At 54.5% G+C, this 5,000-nt stretch overlaps 1 pseudogene; it reads right to left on the minus strand.

The window, feature by feature from the left end:
• Window positions 1-860: 860 nt before the first annotated feature.
• LOC137329809 (U2 spliceosomal RNA) lies at window positions 861-977 on the minus strand (annotated as a pseudogene).
• Between the last annotated feature and the right edge of the window lie 4,023 nt (window positions 978-5,000).

Raw genomic sequence — 5,000 nt, forward strand, 5'->3', positions numbered from 1 at the left:
CAGAGCTGCTGTGGAAGGAAACTTTTTTAAAAAGAACTTGCTTATTGAAAGAAAGATGTGTCTCAAGCTGCCGGGCCCTGTCCATTGTCCTGTCAATGGCAGGACTGCTTTCACCAGGAACCCGGTTTTGTGGGTCAGAGGTTCCAGGGGACCTGTTTTGTGCGGACTTCCCTGTGTCCGTCCCTCCCTGCCTGCCTTCCCCCCAGGACTTCCTTCTGAACACCTTTGTCGTTTGAGCGAGGGCCAAAAGCCTGCCTGTGAAAGGGAAGGATCAGCCGGTCAGCCCCCTGTTGGTCGCTGCTGCCAGTGCAGCAGGCGTGCGTGTGTATTCGGCCTCGTGTCCAGGTCCCTCAGGGACTTGAGGCAACTCTCCCCGGTGGTCTCGTGGTCAGGACCGGGCTTCGAATCCCGGTCGGGGGGGATGACTTTCTGCTACAGATTAATTGGCACCTCTGAAAGAAAGTCTCCCCTCCTGAGCGTAATGCTCCACCCTCACCACCACCACCACCGCCTTTTCCACCCCTTGACAAACAGACAGTCAGACAGACAGACAGTCCAGTTCGGGAGCGCAGCTTTCATTTGGAAGCAGACCCTGCTTGTTTAAAGTCAACGACGCCAAGTTATTTTGCACTTTGAATTATATCGCTACGTGCGAGCGGCACTCAGCCTTGGAGAAGAAAAAAATACCACTGAGCTGAGAAAGTTCTTTTTAAAACGGTTTCCTTCCACAGCAGCTCTGAGTGAGAGAGAGAGAGAGAGAGAGAGAGATATCAGCTTTATTCTCAGTAATAACACACACACACACACACACACAGAGACACTGGGAAACAGCTGTTTTTCCTTTTGAATATCTCCCCACGGGGAGCTGCACCGTTCCCAGAAACACTGCAATACTGGGTCGATGCGTGGAGTGGACGGAGCAAGCCCCTAGTCCATCTCCCTGTTCTAAAAATCAATTAAAAATAATAATAAATAATATGTGTGTGTGTGTGTGTGTGTGTGTGTGTCGGTGTCAGTATCAGTCAGTGAGTGAGTGTCTCTCTCTCTCTCTCTCTCTTACTCAGAGCTGCTGTGGAAGGAAACTTTTTTAAAAAGAACTTGCATATTGAAAGAAAGATGTGTCTCAAGCTGCCGGGCCCTGTCCATTGTCATGTCAATGGCAGGACTGCTTTCACCAGGAACCCGTTTTTCTGGGTCAGAGGTTCCAGGGGACCTGTTTTGTGCGGACTTCCCTGTGTCCGTCCCTCCCTGCCTGCCTTCCCCCCAGGACTTCCTTCTGAACAGCTTTGTCGTTTAAAATAATAATAAATAATATGTGTGTGTGTGTCGGTGTCAGTATCAGTCAGTGAGTCAGTGTCTCTCTCTCTCTCTCTCTCTCTCTCTCACTCAGAGCTGCTGTGGAAGGAAACTTTTTTAAAAAGGACTTGCATATTGAAAGAAAGATGTGTCTCAAGCTGCCGGGCCCTGTCCATTGTCATGTCAGTGGCAGGACTGCTTTCACCAGGAACCCTTCCCTGCCATTGCAGTGTTGATTTGGTCCTTATGCAAATTTAGGGGCGGAGCCAGCACACAAACGACCAATCACAGCAAAGTCCGCACTTTGCGAGCGCACGAGGTCGCGGCCAGCGTTCCAGTCCGCTCAGATCCAAATAAGCCCGAAAAGGAACACGCTCGATCTTAGCCAAAAGGCCGAGAAGCGATAACGCGCTCGATGCGAATTGATCTCGGGTCCTGTTTGCCCTCCCTCTTTGTTCTCTGGCTGCCGGTGTTGAAAGCAGTCTCGAAGCACTGCCGTTCTCTCCCACTCTGGCCACATTTTTTGCCACCGTTTCTAATTGCAACAGTGGATGAGTTTAAAGAAGTTGCCGTTTTTTCCTTTCTTGCCAGGATTGCTTGACAGATTGGTAAATTTGCCAGTAGGCCACCAATCAGATGGGGGAGGGTTGTGTCTCAACGGACCTACGTCAGTCAGTCTCAGTCACTAACGAACTGCCGTGGAAGGAAACCTCTTTGAGTAAAACTAGTGACGTGACGTGTCTCACAGCGAGTGAGTGAGATTGCAACGGCCAATTGAGAAAGAGGTGAGGTGCTGACAATCAGCAGCTCGTGTTGAAACATTCATTCCACGGCAGGCAAGACCAATCAAAAAAAATACTGCAGATGCTGGCTCGGCTCGGCTGGCTGGCTGGCTGGCTGGCTGGCTGGCTGGCTGGAAATGGGAAATAAAAACACAAGGCGTGTTAAAGGCTGGTTAAACTGTCGAAAGAAACAAGGCGTTAATGTTTCAGAAGCGCCTATTGAAAGACGTCTCTCAAGCTGCTCCCTGACTGGGCCCTGTCCGTTGTCATGTTAATCGCTGGTTAAACTGTCGGAAGAAACAAGGCGTTAATGTTTCAGAAGTGCCTATTGAAAGGTGTCTCTCAAGCTGCTCCCTGACTGGGCCCTGTCCGTTGTCACGTTAATCCCAGGGCGGGGCGGGACTGCTTTGACCGGGAGACCTGTTTTCTGGGACGCAGGTGTGACATTCCAGGGAGGCACCTACTTTGTGCTGATTCGAAACGACCACGACAACGGCAACTTGCAGTTCTATATTACAACAACAACAACGCGCGTGTGGTAGTTGGGAGGGGCTGCGTTCGCGCTCTCCCCCCTGCATTGAAACTCAAAGTTCGATTTTCAATCCCATAGTCCACCAATCGGATGGGAGACGGTGTGTGTGTGTGTGTGTGTGTGTGTGTGTGTGTCAGTGTGTGTGTCAGTGTCAGTGTCAGTGTCAGTCAGTGTCTCTCTCTCTCTCACTCTCTCTCACTCTTACTCAGAGCTGCTGTGGAAGGAAACCTTTTTAAAAAGAACTTGCATATTGAAAAAAAGATGTGTCTCAAGCTGCCGGGGCCCTGTCCATTGTCACGTTAATGGCAGGACGGGGCAGGACTGCTTTGACCAGGAGACCTGTTTTCTGGGACGCAGGTGTGAGATTCCAGGGGACCTGCTTTGTGCTGATTTCCCTGCCTCCCTCCCTCCCCCCCAGGACTTCCTTCTGAACACCTTTGTCGTTTCAGCGAGGGCCAAAAGCCTGCCTGTGAAAGGGAAGGATCAGCCGGTCAGCCCCCTGCTGGTCGCTGCTGCCAGTGCAGCAGGCGTGCGTGTGTCCTCGGCCTCGTGTCCAGGTCCCTCAGGGACTTGAGGCAGCTCTCCCCGGTGGTCTCGTGGTCAGGACCGGGCTTCGAATCCCAGTCGGGGGGGATGGCTTTCTGCTGCAGATTAATTGGCACCTCTGAAAGAAAGTCTCCCCTCCTGAGCGGAATGCTCCACCCTCACCACCACCGCCACCGCCTTTTCCTCCCCTTGACAAACAGACAGACAGACAGACAGACAGTCAGTCCAGTTCGGGAGCGCAGCTTTCATTAAGCAATGGCGTTTGTGACAACTCATCGTCTGACAGGTTGATGATTTCCCCACACGCCTCCTGCCGAATAAAAGGCTCACCCTCCCGGACACTACCCCCAGAATCACCCCCCCCGCCCCCCCGGGGTGAATATTAAGCCCGAGAACACCGACTGTAACCAACCGCAGTGAAAAGTTGAAGTGGCAACTCATTAACCAGATTTATTTTGGGCAACTCATTAACCAGATTTTTTGTTCATTTGGTTTATGAGTTGCCAAGTGTAAATCTGGTTAATGAGTTGCCACTTCAACTTTTCACTGCGGTTGGTTACAGTCGGTGTTCTCGGGCTTAATATTCGCCCCAGGGGGGGTGTATAGCGGGCGATGGCCGGTGTGGAGTGCGTTTTTTGGGGGTTGATTTTCACTTTGCCTCGCTGGTGGAATTTGTGGGAGGCAGGCAAGGGGATTGGTGTGGGCTGGTGGGCGGCAAGGGAGATGCTTGCTTCGGGGTGTTATCCTCACTTTGGTCCGCTGGTGAGAGTAGGCAGCGGCAGGCCGGCAGGCAGGCAGGCAGGCAGGCAAGTGTGATGTAGTGTGGGGTGCAGTGCAGTGCAGTGCAGTGCTGCCCTGTCGTTTATGAAAGGTTGTAATGACACTGCTTTGCAGCTGACCATGTCCACTGATTTGTGACGCCCGTATGGAGGCTGATATCTCAGGAGGGCCGAGGCCGATTTCCTCCGGGGACGGCTCGTCGCGTGCGGCAGGACGAGGCGCAGCGGACGGTACCGAGCGCTCGGAGGTGCGGCGCTGCCCGCCGGAGGTACAGCGAAAGGCTGCAAACCGCTTTCCGCCTGCTAACTCGGCGGCCGTCAGACCGACCGACTCCGCTTTACCACCGGAGCTAGAGTCGGGCAAGGGGCACCGAAGGGTACCGGAAGGATCGCGTTCGCACGACGGGAAGTCGACTAGCGGGCCGCCGAAAGCGAGCCGGGGGCCCCCGGTTTTTCTGTCCCACCTGGAGACTGATATCTCAGGAAGGCCGAGGCCGATTTCCTCCGGGGACGGCTCGTCGCGTGCGGCAGGACGAGGCGCAGCGGACGGTACCGAGCGCTCGGAGGTGCGGCGCTGCCCGCCGGAGGTACAGCGAAAGTCTGCGAACCGCTTTCCGCCTCCTCTCACCGCACGGCTCTCCTTTTCACCCACTGGCGGATTTTCACCCTCCGACTGCTCGCTACCGTCCGCTGCGCCTGGTCCGGGCCCTGTCCGTTGTCATGTTAATGGCAGGGCGGGGCAGGACTGCTTTCACCAGGAACCCGGTTTTCTGGGTCAGAGGTTCCAGGGGACCTGTTTTGTGCGGACTTCCCTGTGTCCGTCCCTCCATGCCTTCCCCCCAGGACTTCCTTCTGAACACCTTTGTCGTTTGAGCGAGGGCCAAAAGCCTGCCTGTGAAAGGGAAGGATCAGCCGGTCGGACCCCTGCTGGTCGCTGCTGCCAGTGCAGCAGGCGTGCGTGTGTATTCGGCCTCGTGTCCAGGTCCCTCAGGGACTTGAGGCAACTCTCCCCGGTGGTCTCGTGGTCAGGACCGGGCTTCGAATCCCGGTCGGGGGGGGATGACT

The sequence above is a fragment of the Heptranchias perlo genome, chromosome 12 (assembly GCF_035084215.1).
Source record: "Heptranchias perlo isolate sHepPer1 chromosome 12, sHepPer1.hap1, whole genome shotgun sequence".
NCBI lineage: Eukaryota > Metazoa > Chordata > Chondrichthyes > Hexanchiformes > Hexanchidae > Heptranchias > Heptranchias perlo.